The sequence below is a fragment of the Phyllostomus discolor genome, chromosome X (genome assembly GCF_004126475.2).
Source record: "Phyllostomus discolor isolate MPI-MPIP mPhyDis1 chromosome X, mPhyDis1.pri.v3, whole genome shotgun sequence".
In the NCBI taxonomy this organism is placed as follows: Eukaryota; Metazoa; Chordata; class Mammalia; order Chiroptera; family Phyllostomidae; genus Phyllostomus; species Phyllostomus discolor.
The window spans coordinates 75,791,031-75,818,740 of NC_050198.1; the positions used below are offsets into that span (position 1 = coordinate 75,791,031).

A 27,710-nucleotide genomic window follows, 5' to 3' on the forward strand; every position below is an offset into this window, starting at 1 on the left:
GATGACATGAAGCTAGCCGGAGGCAATAATAACACTCACTCTGAGTTACATGCATACATTGTCAAGAATTTAGGATTAAGCTGGAGGTTGCAGTATCAGAAAATACTCAAGGTAAAAGAGAGGCAGACTTGAAAAATACTTTGTTTGGAAGGCATACAAAGGACAATGCTGTTGTATGCTACATATGTGTTTTTAAAGCCCATAGTTTGATTAAAAAACATTACAAGATTTGAAAGTGGCCAGGAGTACAAATATTAACCCAGCACACCCCACATTTGAAATGAAAGCCAGTAAGGGAACTACATTCTGAAAAAAACACCTTCTCGCCTCTGGTTTAACACTGCATTTAAGACAGAGGCTCTGAGGAAGGGAAAGATTCTGAATGAGGGAATCTCATGAAATAGTGTCCTTGAGGGGCACTGAGCTCTTTGTTCATATTGTGGCTTTTGCGCCTCAGGCTTGCAGAGCATTTTTAATGAGCTGAGTGGTGGTAAATTCTTGTTCTTCATAGTATCGAAAGAATGTAAACAGCACTTCTGGGTGAATACACTGGTGGAGGAACAGCAGGGTCTAAATCAGGTTTAGAAATAAAAATTGGAAACTTCATGATAAATCACTGAAAGAACCCCATTCTCCACAGAATGCTGGGCTAGGAGCCACTGAGGCTCTGAGGACCAGTGAGGCATCATCTGCCTTATTCAAACCTGAGAGGGTCAAGAAGATCAAATATCATCTGAGACGTCAAAGTCACCTGAGAAGTTTAAAGCCCCAGGAAAAACATAATTATGTTCATTCTTTACATTATTCGATCATGATTTTCATCCACTGCTGCAATTCTGCAACTTGGTCCTTTCGTATAATGTTAAAAAAAAACTAGTTTGAAAACAACTTTATTATTTTATTTTATACTGAAATAAAATAATATTTTCAGCTTTTTACCATGTATCATTTTCAAAGAAATCTACAAACATCTAGATGGTGGCTCCTCAACTATGTAGAATACCTTACCTTTCCGATCTCCCATTGCATGTATAACAGACACATACATGCAAATGCACTCAATAAAGCATATGGATGGACTGACATGGTATGCATTCAATGGTACATAATGCTTTGCAGCATCAACAAAGTTTCACAAGTTAGTCTTATTTCCCTAACCTAATGTTAAGGTCCTTGAAGGCAGAATTTGAGTCTCATACTTCTTTGTGTCCCCCATAGCACTTAGCACTACTATAGGCACATACATAGTAGAAACTATTTAACTCCTGAAACTTCAGCCTCTATAAATGGTCTACAGAGAAATGTACTGTGGTTTGAAAATAATGTCAAAAATGAGCATACTTAGAGAAACAAATCAGATCACATATCAGAAATAAATATATACTGATGATTCAACAGGAATCTAATCTCATGGTAACTCATGACTCTACCTGTTGTCTAAACCCTCATAACTCCTCGATGTATAGAGTCCAGCATGGGTCTCACCCCTCAGCCACAGACTGGAGTGTCCAGCTCAGTATCCCACTTATATATCTAAAAGGCGTCTTACACTTAGTATGTTTAAAACTGAGCTCCTGATTCCCACCCACTCCCGAACCTGTTCTTCTCACAGTCTTCTCTATCTTGGGAAATGGCAACTTCATTCTTCTGTTTGTTCAGGCCACAGAACATAAAGTCATCCTAGATTCCTCTTTCACATGTCACATGCACTCCATGAGGAAAGCCTATCTGTGCTACCTTTGAAATATATCTAGAATCCGATGACACCTCTCCACTTCTCTACTACCACATTGGTTCAGGCCATCATCTCCCCTGTGAATTAATGCAATAGCCTTCTAATTGGTCCACTGCTTATGCCATCAGTCCCTTATAGCACATTCCCCACACTATAACCAAAATGAAGCTTTTAAAATCTAAGTCATATCCTCATGCTTCCTTCAAAATAAAAGCCAAAATCCTTACAAAGACCTAGGAGGTCCACCTCAACCTAATCTAACCTAGCTTCTCCAAACGCATGCCTTGGTAATTTCCCTGCCTCATGTACTCTACATGCACTAGCCTTTTTGCTGTTTCTGAAAAGAACAAGTATGTTTCCACCTCAGACCCTTTGCAACCTCCCATTGTACACCACCAAAATGTCATTTCTCACCTTCCTTTCCTGTCTTTCCTAGTACTTACCAACAGATGATACTATTATATTTTAGTTATTTGTTGATTGTCTGCCATCTGTCTCTCCCACTAAAATGTAAGCTCTATGCTGGTAGGTACTTTTATCTGTTCAATTCATCACTATAGCCCTAGAATAAGCAAAATGTTTGGCATACAGTAGTCATTTGAATAACACTTGCTAAATAAATTGAATAAAAACCACCAAGCACTCACAACAGGGGCCAGAGAGAATGAGGAAATGAATAGGCCATATTCTCTGCCCAAGAAGCTCACAGCTTAATGCAAGTGACAACCAATTCTACTACAAAGCAGAATGCAATGCTTTCATAAAGAAAGGCAAAGTAGTGTTTGAGGACCAACAATGAAGACATTGGGAAAGGACTGTACTTGATTAGCTTATTTGTTCCTAAAGCCATCACCACAATCACTTGAAATTCCATTCAGCATTTACCTTATAAGAGTAGTTTCATTTGGTTTAGTCTTAGCTTCCCATTGTATGTTGGTCAGAAGGTACACAGTTATGTGGGGGTCTAGAGCAAGTGTCCCTGAAATGTACCCCCTTGACATACAGATTATTTTGAACTAAAATCAGTTAGTGCCTAACAAGCTCAGGAACAGTTTTTTTTTTACCTCTCTTTTTCCTTAAACAGAGATTCAGACAGAAAATCCTGCTTTAGGAAGGGAGCCTTGACTTATACTCCAAGTCTGGTAGGCTAGATACCACACCCATCCTGTCCCATTGTTTCTGAGCTCCCTAGCAAAAATGTTGCCCTGCCATGTGCTTCACTTCTCCTCAAATATCTCTAATCACCCACTAGAACTTTTGAAATCCAATACCCCATCCCCCTTTTTCTTCATTGTCCAAAAATGTCTTATATTGAACCCAATGTTGCCTCGTTGTCTTTGGAATCTTCATGCTTCTGTAAATTCCCCATGCACAATTATTAAAATTTTGATTTTCTCTTGTTAATATGCTATATGCTATTTGATTTATTCAACTAGACAGGAGAACTAAAGTGTAAGGATTCTTTTCCTGGATTATAGACCTTGACTTTGCTACAAACAGTGCAGAGTGAGAAATGTACCAATAGCAGACATCAGAGAAGCATCTTTGTAGCTGAGGATTGTACTTTCACCCTTTAATCAATAAAATTCATCTAACTTCATTTCAGCTAACACATACATAGAGTTCTTTGTTCGTTAAAAATGAAAGTTTATCAAGTAGGAGTGGAGAGCTATTTTCCACATAAGGACATAGATAATACAAAAATCCCAATCAAGGACCTTATACTTAAAAATAACTTAAAATACTTTCTGTTATAATATAAAGGGAAATAGATATCATTTTATTTTCTAAAGTATACTGCCATCTGTCACCAGGCTTTGCAATCAAGTCCTTGGTTCATTCTGACTGGAATTAACATGGCAGAGGCATAGCCAAAATAAGACGCACTCTTAAGTATCTGTTGGTGATGAGTTTATACTGATATACAGTCTACTCAAAAGTAGCAACCTAAATTTAAAAATGAAAAACATCTCACTTCCAATGACTAATGGTGAGTTTTGGCATTTATGATTTATCATGTTCAAGTCACCCTTATATTTTATGTATGAAAATCTAAAAATTCTCTTTTCCTTCAGTATTTATTTGCAATGAGAGAGAGAGAGAGAGAGAGAGAGAGAGAGAGAGAGAGAGAGAGAGAGAGAGAGGGAGTCCTATAGCCATTTCAATCCATTGTTGAAGGTCAAATTACAGCTATTCACAGCTATCCTTCAGCCAGGGAATGAAAGACCTATTCAAGGTTACTGACTGTCCTTGGAAACAATCTTCCTTAAAACCACAAAACTAGTATAAACCAAGGGAAAAATAATCCTTCCTTGTTCCCTGACCTCAACCACAACTTCTTGTCTTAAAATTTGTGAGACACTTCTCAAAAAGAACATACAGATGGCCAATGGACATATGAAAAGATGTTCAACATTACTAATTATCAGAGAAATGTAAATCAAAACCACAATGAGATATCACCTCACACTTGCCAGAATGGCCATCATAAACAAACAAACGCCAATGAGGTTGTGGAGAAAAGGGAACCCCAGTGCACTGTTGGTGGGAACACAGATTGGTGCAGCCACTGTGAAAAACAGTATGGAGTTTCCTCAGAAAATTAAAAACAAAATTGCCTCAAGAACCAGTGATTCCACTTCTGAGAATTTATATAAAGAAGCCTGAAACACCACTCAGAAAGAATATAAGTTCTCCTATGTTCACTGCAGCATTATTTACAGTCACCAATATTTGGAAGCAATCCACGTGCCCACCATTAGATAAGTGGATAAAAAAAGGTACATTTACACAATGGAATACTACTTGGCTATAGAAAAAAATAAATTTTATCCTTTGCAACATCATGGATGGGCCTGGGGAACATTATGCTAAGTGAAATAAGCCAGTCAGACAAAAACAAATACCGTATGATTTCACTCATATGTGGAGCCTAATGGACAAACTGAACTAACAAGCAAAACAGAGACAGACTCATAGATGGAGAGCAGGATGACACTTGTGGCAGGGGTGAAGGCAATGGGGAGGTAGAGTGATTGAGCCAAAACAAAAATGGAGAAAAATTTCATGGATTCAGACAACACTGTGGTGATGGTCAGGGCAGGAGGAGGTGAAGGGGAATGGAGCAGAGTATAGGGTGGATAAATGGTGATAGAAGGAGGCTTCACTTGGGGTGAACACAGAATACAGCATAGTGATGATGTATTGTGGAATTGTGCATCTGAAACCTGTACAATTTTGTTATCCAGTATCACCCAATAAATTCAATAAAAAGGATAAATAAATTTAAAAGTTAACCTAACATATAATTAATAAATAAATGAAAATTAATTAATTAATTAATTAATTACTTTTGTATTAACACCTTATCAGATGTATCATTGGTGAACATATTCTCCCATTCAGATCTCCCCCCAGATCTACCAGTTTTCTTTTCATTTTTTGATGTTTCCCTTTTATGTGCAAAACATTTTTAGTTTGATGCAGTTTCATTTATTCTTTCTTTCCCTTGCCTAAGTAAATAAATCAGAAAAAATATTACTAAAAGAAATGTCTGAGATTTTAGTACCTATGTTTTCTTCTAGGAGTGTTATGTTTTCAAGTCATACATATAAGTCTTTAATTCATTTTGTGTTAATTCTTGTATCTAGTGTAAGAACATGGTATAGTTTCATTTTTTGGCACATGTCCCATGTCCAATGTCCCAATCATAATTTATTGAAGAAACTGTCTTTATCCTCGTATATGTTCTTACTTCCTTTGTCAAATATTAATTGACCATCTTGCAGTAGGTTTATTTCTGGGCTTTGTATTCTGTTCTATTGTTTTAAATGTCTGTTTTTATGCCAGTAACATACTGATTTGATTACTATAGCCTCATAGTTTTCTTTGATATCAGGTAGTGTGATACCTCCAACTTTGTTCCTCTTTCTTAAGATTTCTAAGGTTACCTGGGGTCTTTTGTTATTCCACATAAATTTTACGACTATTTGTTCTCATTCTGCAAAACACACCATTGCTATTCTGATAGGAATTGCACCAGATCTATAGATTGTTTGGGACAACATAGACATTTTAACAATGTTAATTATTCTAGTCCATGAGTTTGATATATGCTTCCACTTATTTGTATTTTCTTCAATGTCTTTCTTCTGTGTCTTATAAATTCCCAAGTGTAGGTCTTTTATTTCCTTAGTCAAATTTATTCTTAAGTATTTTATGTTTTATGCAGTTGTAAATGGGATTATTTTTAGTTTCCCTTTCTGATAATTCATTACTGGTGTACAAAAATATAACCAATTTCTGAATATTTACTTTGTACCTTGCTACTTGATGAATTTATTTATCAGATCTACCAGTTTTTTGGTGGAATCTTCATGGTTCTCTATATACAGTATCATGTCATCTGGAAATAATGACAGTTTTACTTGTTCATTTCCAATGTGGATGCCTTTTATTTCTTTTTGTCTGATTGCTGTGACTAGGACTTCCAGTACTATGTTGAGTAAAAATGGTAAAAGTGGATATCTCTGTCTTATTCCTGATATTGAGGGGAACACTTTTAGTTTTTCCCTATACAATATGACGTTAGCTGTCAGTTTGTCATATTATATGGCCTTTATTATCTTGAGATATAATAATAAGCTTTTTTAAGTACTGTATAGTTAAAATGCATGATGCTAAAGAACAGTGTGCAAAACAAGTAAGTCAATTATCTCTGCTTCTGCAGGAGACCCATTCAGATAGATCCTGCAGTATAAATTCAAATGTCACCATCTAGGGTTCACCCTTGTGCTTTCCACTTTCTAATTGTTAACAAGATAAACTCCATGGTGACTTCAGAGGAGACCCATGGAGGTTTATGTTGATTTCCTTAGTCACCATAAGGCTGTAGAGAGACCATTTTCTAGGTGGTCTTGGAGTGGCATAATTATTACAATAGCAGCAGCAGCAGCAGCAACAACAACAGCTACCTCATATCGCAATTATCAGGTACCAGGATACCAGGCACTGTTTTAAGTGCTTTTCACATATTAACTCCTTTAACTCTTATAGCATGCTAATGAGATAAGTACCAGTTTTATCCACATTTTAAAAAATACTCACCCAAAAATATGTTTTATTTTCATCTTAAAGGGGGAAGGAAGGAGGGAGAGAGGGAGGGAGGAAGGGAGGTGGGGGAGTGATAGATATCAATCGGTTGCCTCTTATACATGCCCAGACTGAGAATGGAACCCACAACCTAGGTATGTGCCCTAACCAGGAATTGAGCCCACAGCCTTTTTGGTGTACAGGAAAATGCTCCAGCCAACTGAGCCACCCAGTCAGGGGTTTATCCCAATTTTATAGATAAGGACAACCAAAGAACAGAGCAGTTAAATGACTTGCCGAAGGTCACACACCTAATAAGCCATAGATCGAGATTTCATTTCAGGCAATCCATCTCCAAAGGCCACAATCTTAATTAGTATTCCACATTGTCTTTCAGAAGAATACCTGGAAGAGTTCCCATAAGACTGTCAGCTGATTTCTCAAAGAAACTTTGCAGGCTAGAGGGGATTGGCAAGAAATATTCAAAATCATGAAAAGCAGGGGCCTATAGCCAAGATTGCTATATCCAGAAAAGGTATCATTGAGAATCAAAGGGCAGATAAAGACCTTCCCAGACAAGAATAAAAACTAAAGGAGCTCATCATCACCAAACCATTATCATATGAAATGTTAAAAGGACTTTTCTAAGAAAAAGAAGATAAAAACTAGGAACAATGAAATGGCAATAAATACATACCTATCAACAACTGAATCTAAAAAACAAAGTAAGTAAATAAGAAGAGATGGAATTATGGATTCTGAAAACGCTCATGTCAACAGAGCATTTTGACAGTTGCCAAATGGGAGGGTGTTGTTGGGGAACGGGTGAAGAGGTGAGGGGATTAAGAAGTACAAATAGGTAGTTACAGAATAGCCACGAGGATGTAAAGTACAGTATGGGAAATGGAGAGCCAAAGAACTTATATGTATGACCCATGGACATGAACAATGGTGAGGGATTGCTTGAGGGTGGAGGAGGGCAAAGGGGGAAAATTGGGATAACTATCACAATATAATCAATAAAATATAATTTAAAAGAAAAAAAAACGGAACAAGGTAAGTCTGAGAAACTGTCACAGCCAAGAGGAGCCTAAGGAGACATGACAACAATACGTAGTGCAGTTTCTGGGATGGGATCCTGGCACAAAAAATGGGGAGGCATTTGGTGGAAACTAAGGAAATCTGGATAAATATGGACTTTGGCTAATAATAAATCAAAGAATACCTAGCAGAGTGGCCTTAGGTACATCACATCCCCTCTCTCAAGACTTCTATGAATGCAATAAGATTAGATTATCTCACAGAGCTCTTCCAGCTCTAAAATCTCATCATTGTATTTGAAATTGAAATAAGCATACACTGACCAACACAAAACAAAACAAAAACAGTGGGTATTTTCAAGGCTAAGTTTACATTATTTATCATTGCCCCTCCGGCTTCTCCCCCTTCCCTTCCTTTCTTCTTTCTCTCCCAATCCCTGTTATACATATTTCAATCTATTACAGGGCAGCTTAACTAAAATATTGATTCTGTATCCACCCATATGTGTGTGTATATGTTGTACCTATGCATTGGGGATAACCTCCCTTCCTATTCCACTTCTCATTCTTAATCATACATAATGTTCCTTCAAATGGAAAATGTACCTGGTTCGCCCTCAGCACAGACAGGCCTGTCCTACTCAGAGCAGCTATTTATAGGTTGGAGCCTTCACCAAAAAGGCTCGCTCCACTCCTGAAAATAACTAAAGGGTCATAGGCTATTGCCCAAAGAGAGCAGACCTTCATAGCACAATAGACAGAGGAAAGGAGGCCACGCAGTACCTGGAGAATACCTAGCAAAGGGGGATAGTACTGTTTGCAAATACCGTGATAACTTTTCTTCAACAAGGACCTTTTACATAATGCATATTGATTCGGAAAATCCTGGACTTAAGAAACCATTAAAAGAAATATGGACTCTCCACTGATTCTTCTCTCACCCTTGTTTGTTTTTCTTAAGGAAACAATTATGTAGTAAAGTATTATAAGTGGTGGAAGAAGTGATAAAAGTAACATAATCACTTGAATCTTCTTCACAAAATAGAGGAAGTAATCTCCACCCTAACTCTAGCAGCCTGGAACAGTGCCTGCTGTCATGTCTGCTCATTTCCTTCTAGGCACAGTATACACATACACTTTGGTAATGCTGCTTCCTTCATTCAAGGTATTTTCTGCACATTTCTACACAATATTTATAAACCATGATCTTTAAGAGCAGTACAGAGTGGGTGTACCATAACTTACATTGTCATTCCTTATTGCTGGCTATTTCCACTCTTCTCTCCCCATTTAAAGTATTAAACTGAAGTCATATAAAGATTAACATGAGCATCTTCAATATTTTTTATTATTTCCCTAGGATGGGCTCCAAAAAGCTGAATGAGCTAAAAGGTTTGAACCTTTTGGGGCTTTAGGGTAGATTTACACTGCTGTGAGCAATGTGTGGGAACACTCTTCTCTCACTGCACCCTTGGAAACTTTGTGTATTATTTTCGAATGTCTATTTACACACAGTAAATTAAAGAAATCGTCTTTTAGTTGCACTTCTTGATTTTTAGTGAGGCTGAATATTGTCCCTACATGTGTTTTCTAGTTCTATTTCCTTTTCTGTGGACTGCCTACTTATGGCTTTTTGTGCATTTATCTACTGGAGATATTACTAAGTTTTTTTAAAAAAATTAAACTATACTGGTGTAATATAGCAAGCAAATAAAGCCTTTATAGCATTTGCTGAAAGTATCTTTCATAGCTTGTTGTTTGCCCTTTTTATTTTTGCCCTTTTTAGATGAATGGACATTATACTAAGAAGAAAGCGTGATCTCTGCCCAGACATAAATCAGTTGCCTTAGAAAAATAGGATAAACTTAGTAAAATTGAGTTTTTCTGAAAATAATTTGCTAGTATCTAATTACTCATCAGCTGTTTGATGGACTTCATTGACTTAGTTACCAAATAAACTATAGGTTGATTGAATCTTACTATTTAAAAAAATCATTTTGTGTGTGTGTGTTGAGAACCTAGATAGGTACATAAAGCCTAAGGTACGAGTTTGATTTTGTCATTGAAATGGCCAGTTATCTTGGTCTCATGACTACCACCATAACATTTTAGTAAATAAAAAGAAATAAATCATCATGTTTCAGGAGATAAGCTGAGGATTTTATGTATTGCATATGAAAGTTCTTATCTAGGAAATGATGGCTTTCAAAGTAGACTGCTTTCGTGGCACAAAGATATTCACTATATGGAAGAGAGAATGCTCAACAGTTGAAATTCTGCTTACTTACATTGGTTCACATGTGTTTGTTTAAGCCAGGGGCGTCAAACTCATTTTCACCGGGGGCCACATCAGCCTCGCGGTTGCCTCCAAAGGGCCGAATGTAATTTTAGGACTGTATAAATATAACTACTCCTTAACAGTTAAGCAAGAGCTCAGAGCTGCCACCGGTAGAAACAAGACTCTGGGCTGGATAAAACAAGGTGGAGGGCCGGATTTGGCCGAGGGCCTTGTGTTTGCCACCTGTGGTTTAAGCTAATCATTCTATTAGCATTTTTTAAAATAGTAATGTGGGAGGATAAAAGGTCACTCCTGGAAAAATAACCCTCCAAACCTGATTTGACTCAGTTGTGAGAATAGCTGAAGAAGTGCTCATGGCCCTTCAGGTGATTTTGAAAGAGATCAAAATCTTTGAAAGTGACTTAATTTCACAACTATTAATAGTGATGATTAATTAATCTCACACCTTTTTCTGTAGATACTCCATTTTTTATATGGCTGCTTGTATCTTTTTTTCCTCATTATTTTTGGATAAAAACTCTATTCTTTTTCATAAATACTGATGCTGAAGCACATGAGACAAGTGGAGAGAGAGAATAACGAACAGAAAATGTGGTGGTGTCACCAGACTCCACAAAGAAACTCTAACCGGGAAGATGTTTTTAAGAGAAAAAATCAACAGCCAGAACTCTAGACCAATTATTTTGGGCTTTTACTCTGATTTAATGTTTGCCAGTGTTGCTTAGGAATCCGGACTCTAAAAGTTCCTCATTCACCACACACACGCACAAACAAGTCTGGACAAAGTTCTTGGGGAATGAAATTATATATATCATAATTTTAACGGTATTGAGTATTTCATAGTATCTATTAGATAAATGGCTTAGTGCTTGCCAAAATGAGAGCTCACAATCTCTGGTTCATATTTCAAATTCATTGAGACAGGGCTTTTTTAAAGTGTCTAAGTACCTACAACATCTCTATCTCAGAGTTACTTGAAAATAATACTATACTTCTGACTTGCAGTGACATCTATCTCTGTAACACCAATTTCTTTTGGAACTGAAACAACTTCCTAAAGTAATTTCAAATTATCTTTCTCTTACAACTTCTCAATACCCTTTGAGACAGACTATGTAAATGAGCTAAACAGTTAATATGGGGAACAATCTTCAATAAAATTGAAGGTAACTTAATGTATAAAAAGCTTTTTTACTCTTTGGAGAAGAACAATAGCTGCTTATTTCCCGAAGTAAACAATCATATTCAATTCTTCTTTCTTACAATGAATTCCACTAGGGTTTTGTAAATTTCATAGTAACTTTAGCATTAACACACATCCCAATTGTAGCATCAAATTTAATATACTATCTTGAAAAGTTATAGGCTTTAAATATGGTATTGAACAACCAGAGATATCACTTTCTTGTAGCTTGCAAATAACAAGTATTAGCAGAGCTCTTGATTGCCATCTATTTTCTCTATTAGTTTCAGTAAATCTGCACTTTACCTGTAACCCTCTCAAGTTTCATGTATAACAGCTGGGAGAAGAACTACTTTTACTGCTTACTACATGAAACTCGTTTTCAATTATCTTAAATATTAGATGGAAAGGGAGCTAATCAAATTAACAAATGCTACAAAGAGGTAAACTCTTAACAGACTTAATTGCAGAGGTAAAAATAGGGGTTAATATTGTAATTGATTGCAGAGGTTTGTGTAATTTTTTTCCTTCTCTGTGTAAAAGTTAACTAGACAAAAGTCAGCGTCTTATGTTACAAAGAGCCCTATGACAGAATCCTAAAAATGTCGGTTCTAGACCCAGGTTTATGACATAGTAGTGTGCCAACATTTTCTTATCTATAAAGTGGGGGGAAACCCTAATATCATCAATCCCATGAACCTCACAGGGCTGTTACGACTAGCACATGAAAAGCAATATGATTGAAAGTTTTAAAAAAACAAGTACCACAGGAAGGCCCCTAGTATAAATTCAAATTGTTAGCTTGCTTAAGTAATAATATCATTATTACTGTTACTAGTAATACTAATCAAAAATAAAAGGACTAGAAAAAAAATTCAGGCACTCTTTTTAAGACTGTTGCATTCCTAATTATAATTTATCCTTGAAAATTTCAAATGGGGTATTTTACTCATTTTACAAATGGAAAAATAGAGGCTCAGAAAGGTTAAGTAATTTCACCAAGATCACGCAGCTACTGAGCTAGAATTCAAATCCATAAGGTCCAGCTCCACAGCCTGTACTCCTAACATCTCTTTGCTATACAAGGGTCACAGATTCTCTGATAATAAGATTCAAAGAAGTGTTGCAGATGGAACCAGAGTTGGAAACTCAGGAAAGATTTTAGGTTGCAGCTCAGAAGGAGAACGAGTAACCTCTAGATGTTACACAGCATCTGAAAAGTTATTATGCTTTGCTTATGTAACAAAGAAAATAAGCTTCTTGGGCAAGGATGTCATAAAGATACCCTGGAAAGAGGGAATTAAGGCCAGAGTGGAAGGGTCCTAAGATGCCATGAGTGCAACCAATCAAACTATAAAAACATGGCTTCTCTGTAAAGATATCAAATGTCAGCCTGCAACACAATTTCCCCTTCTCCCCACAATTTGCATTTACTGGACACAGCAGACGAAAGAGGATTCGAATTGACTTGGTGTTGCTGGGTCAATGTGTAATCAGTCAGATACACATCTCTGCACCATTCCAGGCCACAAACAGGAAATTTACTAGATCCTCAGCCTCTCTACCAACAAATACTCAGTAGAACACAGCACAGATTGCACTGTAATTTTCACCTTTGTGATTCCCTCTTCCAATATCTAAGTTTCCATATTCACCTACAGGGAGTAATACAATGTAATTACAAGTGGCTTGCCGCCACAGAGAATAGAGTTGGCATAATGTAGTGGAAAGGGCACTGAACTTGGAGTCAGTAAGTCTGAGTTTGGGCCCATCTTATGTCACTTACTGTATGAAATTGAATAAATCAGCTAACTTCTTTTCCTTTGCATAATAAAGGCCAAATGCCTTTCTCTCTCAGAGTGCTGGCAGATGACTCCAATAAAATAATATATCTGAAAACAGCATGTAAATGGAAAAAAGTATTTTATAGCTATAGTTGTAAATTCATAAGTTTTGCAACTATAAATGTATCAATTCTAGGTTATCTATTGTTTTGAAAAAATTCAGGAAGTCAACATTACTGATATTGTTTTATTCTTGTTGGTTTACTATTTCTTTATAAAACAGCTCTATTGATGTATAATTTATATGACATACAATTCACCCATTTTAAATGTTAAATTCAAAGATTTGGGGTACATTCATAGAGTTATAAAACCATGACCACCATTGAGTTTTAAAATATTTTCTTCACCCTAAAAATAATTCCCACATACATTAAGGAGTCACTCCCAATTTAACCTCCCTCCAGGCCTTGGCAGCCACTGATATACTTTCTGTCTCTATGGATTTGGCTATTCGGGACATTTTCTGCATGTGGAATAATATAATATGTGGTCTTTACATCTGGCTTCTTTAAGAACACTTCTATAATGCTCTTGTCCATCCATGTTGCAGCATGTATCAGTATTGCAAGTCACTTTTTTCCTGAATATAAGTTCTTTTAACATGTGTTAAATTTGAAAATATTTTTTAAAGATTTTATTTATCTATTTTTAGAGAGAGGAGAAGGGAAGGAAAAAAGAGAGGGGAGAAACATCAATGTGTGGTTGTCTCTCACATATCCCCTACTGGGGACCTGGCCCCACAACCCAGGCATGTGCCCTGACTAGGAATCGAACTGGTGACCCTTTTGTTCCCAAGCTAGCACTCAATCCACTGAGCCACACCGGCTGGGGCTGCAAATATTTTTGTTCATAATATTCTATCTTTTCTTTTTCACCTCTTCTTCTAGGATTCATGCTATTATGCATATGTTAGTATTCCTTTTTTTCTGCTTTCATAATTTTATTTATTATTAAATATTTTACTGTTATTCTATTACAGTTGTCCCAATTTTTCTCCCTCTTCCCTCCTCTGCCCAGCCCATCTCCTGCTCCCATAGTCATTCCCCACCCTGTTGTCCATGCACATAGGTCATTCCACCATGTTCTTTGCCCTTTCCCCTTCTTTCCACTTTCATCCCCCTCCCTCTTCCCCTCTGGTCCCTGTCAGTCTGTTCCTTGTTTCCATGCCTCTGGTTCTATTTTGCTCCTAGGTTTATTTTGCTCACTAGGTTTCTCTTATATGTTGCCCCATGTGTCTCTGAGGCTCTGTTCATTCTTCTTTGATCTGTTTTCTCTATTCCCCAGAATGGACAACTTTTGTAGGTCAGTCTTCAGCTTACCAGACTGATCCTGCCAACCTCAATCTGCTGTTGAGTCCCTGCAGTGAGTATTTTATTTCAATTATCGTATAGTCTTTCCAATCATAGAAATTCCATTTGGTTCTTTTTATATCTACTTCCCTCTTGAAAACCAGTAGTTTGTTAATTTTCATTACACTTTCCATTAAGTCTTTACTCATGGCTTCCCTTTGTTCTTTGAACATATTAATAATACCTGCTTTGAAGACCTGTCTGCTAATTGCAACATCAGGAGACAGAGACAGTTGAAATTAACTATTTTTTTAATTAGTATATGTCATGCTCTCATATTTGTTTGTATAGCTCATTTTTTGTTGAAAATTGGACCTTTTTGATTATATATCAGGATTTTTTGTTACATATCTGGCTTCCTAAGGGTGAATTCGGTGTCCTTGTAGTTTTGTTGTCAATGTTTATACAGAGGTTGTGCTCAACCACCTCGAGTCTCTAAGTTCTGTCTCCTGACAGTAGACCTGTGTATGGGAAAGGAGCACATTCAAAGTTCATATATTTTTAAGTTTAGCACAACTTTTATGTTCCATTGAGCTTTTTCATATCTCCTCTGTGCACTGCCTTAGGGTTGATTAACGGTATGTGACTACCTTGAGGCCTCTCAAGTCTCCATTGTCTGCTGCACATGTACACAGTCTCAGATAGGAATATAGTTTTCACAACCTCAGGTTAGCAGAACTGTTGGCCCACCATAGCAGCCCACCTTCACTGAGGTGGTCACTACTACCAACTATGTCACTGGATGTGCTCATCATGCACCTCTCCATATCACGTGAACCGTCATCTGCCATGACAGTGCAGCCACAATTCTCATATCTTGCCCTATGATGGGCATTGACAAGCCTGTGTGTAGGGGTGGGGGGAGCATGAGCATCACCAGGCCAAAACACCATAGGTTCCCACTTTTATTACCAAAAGTCCAATAGTTTATTCAAGTATAACCAATTCTTAGATTGTAGGTCTTTGCTTGATTTCCAGGGTGCTAAAAGTACTGCTTTTGACAACTTACTTGTTTGTCAAGCTTTATGCATCATAGCTGTTTATTTGAAAGTGAATTTGTAGATACTCACCAGGTCACAACCAAAAATCCTGCCCAAATCACTGGCCTTTTAATAGCAAAACTTTGTAGAAATGTTATACACTAGGGATTTACACTATTTCACTTAGGATTTCAAAGACCTAATGTAAGAAAAACAATGTAAAAAAGTCTCATGAATAATTTTATATTCATTATATATTGATAACATTTTGATATATGGGGTTAAGTAAAATATATTATGAAAATTAATTTCACCTGTTTATTTTTCTTCTTTAATGTGGCTCCCAAAATCAAACAAATATTTATGCATCCTGCATTATATTTCTATTAAGTAGCAATAGTCTAGATCTAACATCCAATTTATGAGAAGTACTAGGACAGAGAAACATCAAATAATGCAATAGGGCTGCAAACTCTATAGGAAAAATTATCCAGTTTCTTCAACAAATATATTGCAAGGAAAAAAGTGGAAAGGGAAATGGGATTAAAAGAGATATAACTGAGCCCTGGCTGCTGTAGCTCAGTGGATTGAGTGCGAACTCTGAACCAAAGGGTCACAAGTTCGATTCCCAGTCAGGGCACATGCCTGGGTTTCAGGCCAGGTCCCCATTAGGGGCTGCATGAGAGGCAGCCACACATTAATGTTTCTCTTTCTCCTTCCCTTCCCCTCTCTCTAAACATAAATAAAGAAAATCTTTAAAAGAAAAGAGAGATATAAGTGATATAGCTACAAATTGTAACTGTACACCTTTGTAGGATTCACATTTTAAGAAAGAAATGAGAAAACATATACATTTATGAGCTAGTCTGGGAAATTTGGAAGTGTACAGCATATCTGATGACATTAAAAATTATTGTTTTTTCTAAGTGTAATGTGTAATTATAGTTGGGTTAAAGAAGATTCTTCATTTCTTGTAGGCACACACTAAAGTTGTATGAATAAAATTATATAACATATTGGAATTACTTCAAAAAATCTTGGGAGGTAAGAAAGGGAATTGAGTGGGGATATAGATGAAGCAGAATTACTCATGCATTGTAAATTACTGAAGTTATATGATGGATGAGTGTTAGCTTCATCCAATTATGCTCTCTACTTATATGTTTAAAATTTTGGATAATAAAAAGTTCTTAATAACTGGTAATAATTTGGGAAAACACTAGAATGCAATATTAAATGAAACAGTAGGATACAAAACTGAAATTAATAATGGAAAATTGTTAAAATTAGTTTCATGAAAAGAAGGGGTGATTGCAAAGAACTTTAACTTTCTATTAAATTCTCTTTAATTAACCTTTACTAATTTTTAGTCAGAAAAACAATATGCCTTATACATAAAGGTTTATTACCAATTATTTGAACAAAATTTAAAAACTAGAATGAAATATATCAAAATGCAGGGTGGGGCAAAAGTAGGCTTACAGTTGTGAAAAAGGAAAATAATACAATAAGAGGAATAGTTCTGCCTGGTGTGGCTCAGTAGATTGAGTGATGATTTGTGAACCGAAGGGTCACCAGTTCAATTCCTAATCAGGGCACATGCCTGAGTCGTGTGTGAGGTCCCAAGTAGGGGGTGCATGAGAGGCAGCCACACATTGTTATTTCTCTCCCTCTCTTTCTACTTCTCTTCCCCTCTGTCTTAAAATAAAATAAATAAAAATTTAAAAAAATAAGAATAATAAATTCTGTGTTTCGCATATTTAAACAGTAAACCTATTTTTTGCCCCACCTTGTACTAATGGCAATTATCTCTGTGTTGTGATTATGAGGCATATTTTTATTTGTGTGTTTTTTGTATGTGTGATTTTATTGCCTTTATATTTTCCCTGTTCCCCACATTAAATATGTATTACTTTTTAAATTGAATTTATTGGGGTGACATTAGTTAATAAAATTATATAGGTTTTAGTGATACAATTTTCTAATGTATCATCTGTATATTGTTGTGTGTTCACAAGTCCCAAAACCAAGTCTCCATCATTTATAACCCTTTACACTCTTCTACTTCCTCAAACCCTCTTTTGCCTATGGTAATCATCATACTGTTGTCTGTATATGAGGTTTGTTTGTTCTTTTTTTTTTGCTTAATTCCTCCACCTTTTTCACTGAGACCCCTAATTCCTCCCCTCTGACAACTGTCAGTCCGTTTCTGTATCTCAGAGTCTATTTCTATTTTGTTGGTTTATTTTGTAAATTAGATTTCAAAGACAATAGAAATCATATGGTATTTGTCTTTCTCTGACTGGCTTATTTCATTTAGCATAATGCTCTCCAGGTCCATCCATGCTGTCCCAAAAGGTAAGATTTCCTTCCTCTTTATGGCCTAGTGGTATTCCATTGTATAAATGTACCACAGCTTTTTTATCCACTCACCTACTGATGGGCACTTAGGCTGTTTCTAAATCTTGGTGATTGTAAACAATGCAGCAGTGAACACAGGGGTGCATATACTCTTTTGAATTAGTGTTTTGAGTTTCTTTGAGTAAATTCACAGAAGTGGGATCACTGGGTCAAAAGGTAGATCTATTTTTAATTTTGGGGTGTAACTCCATACTGCTTTCCACAGTGGCTACACCTGTCCGCATTCCCACCAACAGTGCACTAGGGCTCCCCTTTCTCTACATCCTCACCAGCACTTGTTGTTTGTTGATTTATTGATGATGGCCATTCTGACCGGTGTGAGATGGTATCTCATTGTGGTTATGGTTTGCAATTCTGTGATAATTAGTGATATTGAGCACCTTTCCATATGTCTATGGACCATCTGTATGTCCTCTCTAGAGAAGCGTCTATTTAGGTCCTTTGCCCATTTTTTAATTGGTGTTGAGATTTGTTTTGTTTTTAATTCTCACCTGTGGATATGCTTATTGATTTTAGAGAGAGGGGAAGGGAGAGGGAAAGAAACATTGATATTAGAAACATCGATCAGTTGTTTCCCATACATGCCCTGACAAGGGATTGAACCTGCAAACTAGGTATGTGCTTTGACCGGGGATCAAACCCACAACCTTTTGGTGTACAGGACAATGCTTCAATCAACTGAGCAACCTGGCCAGGGCATTGGTGCTGAGTTTGTAAATTCTTTGTAAATTTTGGATATAAACCCCTTATCAGATATATCATTGGTGAATATGTTTTCCCATTCAGTGGGTTGTCTTCTATTTTTGTTGATGTTTTCCTTTGCTGTGCAAAAACTTTTCAATTTGATGTAGTCTCTTTTGTTTATTTTTCTTTTGTTTCCCTTGCCTGAAGAGATACATAAGAAAAAATGTTCCTACGAGAAATATCCAAGATTTTACTATCTATGTTTTGTTCTAGGATTTCTATGGTTTTGAGTCAAATGTTTAAGTCTGTAATCCATTTTGAGCTCATTCTTGTTTATGGTATAAGAAGGTGGTCTAGTTTCTTTTTTTTTTTTGCCTGTCTGTTTAATTTTCCTAACACCATTTATTGACTAGACTATCTTTACCCCATTGTATGTTCTTGCTAGTGGGCCATTCATTAGAAGGTATATAGTAATAGCTTTCATTTTGCAAAGCACTTGTAGACATTTTCAGACATTTAAATTACACATACAGTATTATTACAGTTTATATATTTATACCCCTCTGACATACCACATAGGGAGATATTATTACTCCCACTTTCCAATGAGAAAAAAGAGCCTCAAGTATTTGTAAATCATAGCAAGGCAGTAACAGACCTTGGACAAGAACCTAGGTTCCGTTACTCTTATTCTAATGTTCTTTTCACTATAATACATTGCCTCCCATAAAGAGTATCAAACTCAGAATACAATTAATTTAGTAATAATTAAATAACTAAGGCCCAACTGAATTGAAGTTTTTTACATCAATTGACTATACTATCCATTTTGCTTAACTGCAACCAAGAGCCACGTGCAGGAAAGAGGCACTGAGATGAAATAACAGGGAGGAAGCAGTAGAATTCTGTGACATATGGCATGCTTGCTGATGAAATCAAAGGTATGTTTCATGCCAGCTTTTGGTCTGCAAAGTGTCGTTCATTTCACTAAGAGGTATACCACATGCCAAGAAATGCACAACCTCCAAGCCCTTTCTTTTGAAATCTAAACCCATGAGAGCATGGACTTGGCATGACTTGATGGAACACTGAATGCAATATGCTTGACCCATTTGTGGGTACAAACTATCCAGAGTACCCACTGTGGAGGATTCTAAGTTGTCATCTGGATTCCCTATCAGCTCAGAAAAACAGGGGATACAACTGAGTCTTAAATTTATCTCTGGCTAGAGAATAAGGATTATAATTTCAGAGAATGGAAGCAATATCCAGGAAAGAAAATAAAAGTTAAGCCAGGAAATGATCAAGAACATTAAAAGTATAGGGCAAAAGTTGCTAAATGTCCCTATACAGAATAATATCTTCGTCACTTTATTTTGCCATGGAGGGTTGTTTTGCCTGTTAGTTTGATACACAAGATATAATCATTGCAAGTAAGGTTACCTCATCTCCAGCAAGGAAGTGAGATGCTGGGGAGCCAGTACCATGGGCTCTTTGAAGAAGACACTTCTAGATTTTGAAGAAGAAATTTTTGCTCTGGTATAAGAATATTTGCTAACAGTTCAGTAGAAACTATTAGTTAAAATACCAGTTTAGAAAGAAGACCTCATGTTTAAGTAAAGGGGCCACTGGGTGACACAAGGGTTTTACCAGAAGTACCAGTCACTATGGATGACTTTTCATTTGGTAAACCTTGTCTTCCATGCAGATGACTCCTTGCTGGGAAGTTGGTGTGTATAGGAAAAGAAGTGAAACATTATGGCCCTGACTGGTGTGGCTCAGTTGGTTGGGCATCCTATCGCAAAGCAAAAGGTCACTGGTTCTATTCCAGGTCAGGGCTCATAGAAGAGGCAACCATTTGATGTTTCTCTCCCTCTTTCTTCCTCCCTTCCCTGCTCTCTAAAAATAAATAAATAACAACTTTTAAAAATGAAATTAAATAGTTTGGAGTTCATTCCAAGTGCAGACATATATTGGCTACAGAGAGGAATATGCATCCTTCAATACTTCTTTTACAAATGACAAGAAGCCAGCATATCACAGAGCTTTTGATTCAGACAGACTAGCTCTTCCATTCGTGTAACTTCATGTTTGCTTACCTATAAAACTGTAAAAACAACATATACTTGAATGCTGATGTGAGAAATACCAAAAGCATATGCTGGGTGCACTTTGCAGCAAAAAGTATGTAGTATATTCAGCGTCAAGTAACCAACAACAGCTAGATGGTACAATTCTTAGGTTGATTATTAGATGGTGGCACTAAAGGCAAATTTTTAGTTTTCTTTTTATTCTCTTATTTTTCTTTTACAGTGAGCACATTCTAATATTATAATGAGGAAAAGAATCATGACACATCATTTTAAAAATAATATATGTAAAGTTCCTAGGGCACACAACGAGCACCCACTTCCTCATTGTTGGATGAATCACTGCTGTCATTAATTAACTAACCATCATCTTACTGTTCCTACTACACTTGTGAAAATTGAGGCTTAAAGAGCTTTAGTAGTTTATTCAACTGTCTATATCTCAAAAGTAAGTAAAATGTCTGACATACTGCTTGAAATGTACAAATATATAGCTGTATCTCATTTCATGAGTCATGAATAAGTAGATTTGGTTGAGAAAGTCACCAACCAAACTTGAGCAGCACACAGTAGTCTCTCACTTAATCAGACTGCTTGAAATGGAGCAGAAGTTTGAGAAGAGGACAGTGTATGCCAGAAGTAATAAGATGATCTGACATAGAGATATGAAATCACACCAAAAAAGAGAAAAAGTGATAAAAATTTTAAAATAACAATGCTCTTCAATAATAATTTACCAATTCTCATAGATTATAAGGGGCAGGTACAATTTTTCTCAAACATCAGCATATTCTCTCTCAATCACACACACACACACACAAACACACACACACACACACACACACACAGAGCAGAAATATCTTCCTCTCACTTCTTCAGAATCCCAATGTCTTTTTAACTGCTTCCGAACTGAATTAAACATCTTACTATAGCACCTTCCCTTCATCCTTATTCCAAATCAATCCCTCTTTCCTCTCCTTCATCAAACACATTTCTACATACACGTTTTTCTCACGTCTTTTCCAGACGTCTACACGTCAACAACTTATTCAAAATGATTAATGACTAATCAGAGCTAAATGAATTACTCCTCCTGGAAGAAGTTCATTTTTACAGAGGTCATTTGGAAATTCAGCATATTTGATTAAAGGTATTAATTACCAGTTTTGAAACATAGGCCCCACAGGAGACCTTTAAGGGAGTTACTTTGTGTGAAGCAGGCTTTCCTTTGGGCCTGCAAAGGCAAAGTATTCCAGCAACCCCTGCCTTTATGGGACTGAGTTCCAATTGTACACAATTCTTCAAGCCTGAGGACAGAGGCAGCACTGAACTAAATCTTCACAGAATGTCTTCATGGATTTAATATTAAGTAAAGAGAATTAAGTTCATCCCTAGATCAAAACTAACACATGAATTTTTTTCCCTCTACAGCCTTGGAGGGACTCAGTGTCACACCACTGGTTGCTTGAACATATGAATTAATACTGCTGCATAGGTTGAGAATTTGGCACTTCTTATGAACTGTAGGATTCATGTGCCTATATACAATTTCTCTAGTAGCATTCAGTGATACAAAGCTAGGGCTTTTTGCTCTCCATCAGTGCTGTAACAGTCTTAAGCAGCTGTTGGCTTCAAGTTTATGAAAAGGAATCAGTATTTCTACAACTTTATTTATTTATTTTTTTACTGAGGCTTATTTGGTGTTTGTTTCAAATATCTAGGTTAAAAAGGCCACAGTAACTGACTCTGACCCTTTTGTCTTCAACAAAGCATGTGAATGACAGTCAACACTCTAGGTTCTGGCATACTGTAAGCAAGAAATGTCTATTGATTGGAGCTTCAGACAGTACCATAATAGATATATCTCATGATGACCCTGAAGAACAGCATAAACTGGAAGTGCCTTCTGGATATTCAAAGAAGGACTATACTCCATTCATTACAGTATTACATTTAAATATAGTTAACTGAACTCTCACTCCCTGGAAGTGGTACAAAGCATATTATTTGATTAAATGGGGCATCTGATTCTTCAGTCCTGAATTTATAAAAGCACTACCATCAAGGCATGAACTTTCAAATGCCCCTCCAAGCCCACTGCAACTTTCTTTGATGCAGTGTCACCTTAAAGCATTTACTCATGAGCAAGTGTGACTAACACATGGGTGACATCCACTATGCTTAGTGATAAGTAGTCATTTATATCTCTAAGGTGTCTTGACATCAGAATACACATCGGATGACAAATGTGGCATGAGCCGTAATCATTTACAAAGTACTTGTCACAGAAAATGAACTGGGGTGGGCTATCTTTTGGCAATGCTGTCAGTGTTTCATATAACACGTAGCCTGGACTTCCAACTGTGTTTAATTAAGAGAATATTATAAACAGTAATTAGCTGCGTTTAATTTTTAAAGCAATTTAAAGTTCATAGTGTAAAGGGGAAAAACAAAAAACAATAGACATGGTCTCTGTGCAATGTAATTAATGTTTGGGAAGTAGTCACTGGAGCACAGCATAATGAGGTTGACAAGTCAGCAGCCCTGACATTTCTACACAACATCACAACTCAAATATCATTTTTAAAAAGCACCGAAAATTAAATGTGGCACATCGAGTATACTGAGCTGCAGTGCCAGTTGGGGGGAGGGATCAAGTTTGCAGTCTCTAACCAGCACTCAGGACATCAGTTAGAAAGAATGGTATACAAGCTGACACAGGGGGAAACATAAGGAGACGTGATTGCTGTTAATTTTTACAAATAATAATACCAATAATAATTCAACTCAAAATCAGATAAATGTTATTAAGAGTTCTTTCACGTTCATTTCTTATAGTCCCTTTTACTTGGTCCTTACAGTTAATGAAAATGAAATATTAAGGGGTGCAATTTCTCCAATGGTATCATAGAATATACTTCTGAAATTTTTTCATGAATCTTTCTGAGCATGATGGTCACAGTGATATTTCTCCTCTTAATTAAGAAATGAAATGCAGTTGTCACGATCATAATACCTAAACCTTATGCTGAGAAAGATTTCGAAAGCCTTGATTCCTTCAAGTGTGGAGGCTTCTGTCTTAGGGGTCACTTGACCATACATTATTTCTGAGGCATTCTTCTATGAAATACTTGCATGCTTCCCTCTGTATACAAACCAATATTAATGCCCAACAGCTTTAGAAGCAATCATATTGTATGCAGCTTTGAATTATTACAGAATTATTTCAATGACTTTTCTGTGAAACAAGGACCTTCTCAGTAGATGTGTCTCAGATCTCTCAGCAATGAAATTTCTTAAGCTGTTAGATGCCTTCTCACTCTTCAGTGGAACTAAAAGCAAACCCAGCCCCACCATTCCTTCACCGCACCCTTCCTCTAGATCTGAGTTCCTTATGAATCCATGATCTTAAAAGGCTTAGTTTGCCTATGTTTCTGCTACATTGTGCCTTGCCTTTTGCTATTTTTTTTTTACTATGCCAAACGAGACCCCATGATAATAATACTAATCACCATCTTAAACATATAAGAAATTCCAATAAAATGCCCAGGCTTGTGTGGCTCAGTGGATTGAGTGCCAGACAGCAAACCAAAGGCTATCCAGTTCAATTACCAGTCAGGGCGCAGGCTTGTGTTGCAGGCCAGGTCACCAGTAAGGGGCATGTGAGAGGCAACCACACACTGATGTTTCTCTCCTTCTCTTTCTCCCTCCTTTCCCCTCTTTCTAAAAATAAATGAATAAAATATTTTTTAAATAGAAATTTCAAGAAGAATTGTATGAGCACAAAATCTATGTAGTTAACTGAAATTTTTAAAAATCCAAGCCCTGGCTGGCATAGCTCAGTGGATTGAGCACGGGCTGCTAACCAAAGTGTTGTAGGTTCGATTCCCAGTCAGGGTACATGCCTGGGTTGCAGGCCATGACCCCCAGCAACCGCACATTGATGTTTCTCTCTCTCTCTCTCTCTCCCCCCTCTCTCTTTCTCCTTTCCTTCCCTCTCTAAAATAAATAAATAAATAAAATTAAAAAAAAAAATCCAGTGGCTTTCCTATTTAACATCTGATAATAATCTCGCCTCTATGAGCCTATCCTAATTTAAAAATGCAAAATATTGAAAAAAGTCTTACATATGTGAAGATGTTCATTTCAGCACTGTTTGGAGAATTCAAATACTGGGGGTAAAAATCCAATGTGTCAAAGTAAGTAAACAGTTTTATTTTGGTAGAGCCACTTGATTTATATTTATTATGTGACCATTAAAAATAAAGGCAAATTATGTAAAGATTTGGAAATATGTTTATGATATTTTAAGTGAAAATAAATATACCCTATTGTTTATAACTGTCAAACAAATCTGTGCATAAAAAAGCACCAAATGAAAACACCTAAAAAGGACCAAATCACAATGCATAAAAATGACAACAGTTAAGATGTTGAAATTGTGGTTGATGTATATTGTCTACAAGCTCTCCTTTATATGTATATATCTTTTAAATTTAAAAGCTTGTATGAGGCTGTCTTAAAAGACATCAATCTAATCTTCAGCTAAGATTTTATACTTTGGAACTACTTTAGGTTTCACTCCCCAACATTTTAGAAAAACACCTATAGAACTGTGAACTCTAGATGATTAATTCAAACATTCATACTAACACCAGATTTTTGGTTGTTCTTCAAGCAATCTGAAAACTGCTGTAGCTCATCAAAGTTCAAAGGTGGCAGCTATTTTTGGAGTCAAGTTTGACTGGCTCAAGATAATAGATTGTTTCTTATTGATTAAAAATTCCCTGGAAGAAAACAGCAGTAGTTTACACAGTCATGTGCCATGTAACGACATTTTAATCAATGATGGACTGTATATATGGTCCCATAAGATTACAATAGAGCTGAAAAATTGCTATTGCTTAGTGATATCACAACACAATGCATTACTCACATGTAGGTGGTGATGCTTGTGTACAGTGTGTATAAAGTCTAGAGTAGTGTACAGTGATATCCTCAGCCTTGACATTCATTCCCCACTCACTCACTGGTTCACCCAGAGCAACCTTCAGTCCTGTAAGCTCCATTCATGGTAAGTACCCTGGGCAAGTCTACCATTCTTTAATCTTTTATACTGTATTTTTACTGAACATTTTCTATGTTTAGATAAACAAATGCTTATCATTGTTTTACAAATGCTTACAGTAACAAGCTGTACAGGTTTATAGCCTGGAAGCAACAGACTATACCATATGGCCTAGGCATGTAGTGGGCTCTACCATGTAGGTTTGTGTAAGTGCACTCTGTAATGTTCACACAATGATGAAATCTAAGGACACATTTCTCAGAACATATCCCTGTCAATAAGTGATACATGACTATATAGAAAAATTGCCTTTATTTGTAATTTTAATTGTTTGAGAAGCAAAGATTAGTAGATTATGGAAGAGACAGAAACAAGTGCCTGGAGATTAAGAAACAATGTCTATGCAATCTAAAGGAGGGGCATTCATAATTACACATCATTCAAGACTGGCTTATTTCTACTTACCACCCAATAAGGTAAAAAACATATAAGGAATGGAGGTGAGAACATCACTACAGATCTTTCAGAGATTAAAGAAGATAAAATAGAGGAATTAAAGGACCAACTTTTAAAAAAATTATTTTGTTGTTGTTCAAATACAGTTGTCTGCATTTACCCCCCACCACTCCCCCTCAAGGAACAACTTTATAGCAACATATTCAACATCACAGATGCAATGGGAAAATGCCTTTAAACACTGCCAAAACTGCCCTGGCTGGTGTGGCTCAATAGACTGAGCGCCAGCCTGTGAGCCAAAGGGTCACCAGTTCCACTCCCAGTCAGGGCACATGCCTGGGTTGTGGGCCAAGTTCCCAGTGGGGGGCACATGAGAGGCAACCACACATCGATGCTTCTCTCCCTCTCTTTTTCCTTCCCTTCCCCCCTTTCTAAAAATAAATAAATACATAATCTTAAAAAAAACAATTTAAAAATTGCCAAAACTTACATAAGAAGCAATAGAAAATCTCATTACCTCCATAGCTATTAAAGACATTGAACTTACAGTTTTCAAACCAATTCCAAGAGAACTTTTGACCCAGATAGTATTACTATTGAATTCAATCAAACATTTCAAAAATAAATAATAACAACTTTGTGTGAGCATTTCTTCCTAGCTCTGGTGCATTGCACTGGGGAGCCAGGCTTGGTTTTCAGCCCCTCCACTTCTCGGTGGAAACCTCTGCAGCTGAGATATCCTTCCATAATTTCAGCTGCCTCCCACCCATGTGAACGAGGCCAACCTTTTTTGTGTCTCCATATTTCCTACCAGTTTCTATGTGTCTTCTTCAACAAATCCTTGGTTATAAGACTTCTATTCAGGTAGTCAGGTGGTTTATTCAGGTTGATTGCTCTATACTTTAATTGTACTTCCAGTTTGGTCCTAGGAGGAAGTGAATGTAGCTTCCACCTACTCCACTGACATCTTGGATTTCTACATAATAACAATCTTAAACTACTTTAGAAAACAGGAGAGGAAATATTCCCCACTAATTTTACTAGGGCAGTATAACCCTGATATTCAAGCTTCACGGAGACTTTACAAGAAAAAACTTATATACCAATACATATCATAGACACAAAATCATTGACACAATATTATTAAATGTAATCCAGCAATATATAAAAAAGGGTAATAAATCATAACTATGTAGAGTTTGTCACAGGGAAGTAAGGTTGCTACAACATTCAAAAATCAATGTTATTCACATTATTGAGAAGATAATATAAAAAATTATATGATCACCTCAGTAAGTGCAGAAAAGTATTTGCAAAAATTTAACACTCATTTTTTAATTTAAAGAAACTTTTCTGTAAAGTGTAAATAAAGGAAATTTTCTCAAGTCTGTACAGGGCATCTTTAAAAATACTTGTAGTTAACATTATACTTAGTAGTGACAGACTGAAATTTTTTCTCCTATGATT

At 36.5% G+C, this 27,710-nt stretch overlaps 1 protein-coding gene across 5 annotated transcripts in view; it reads right to left on the minus strand.

Moving 5' to 3' along the window:
- LOC118498574 (teneurin-1-like) overlaps positions 1-27,710 on the minus strand; it is a 322,780-nt gene that overhangs the window by 67,545 nt on the left and 227,525 nt on the right. The window lies entirely within an intron of this gene.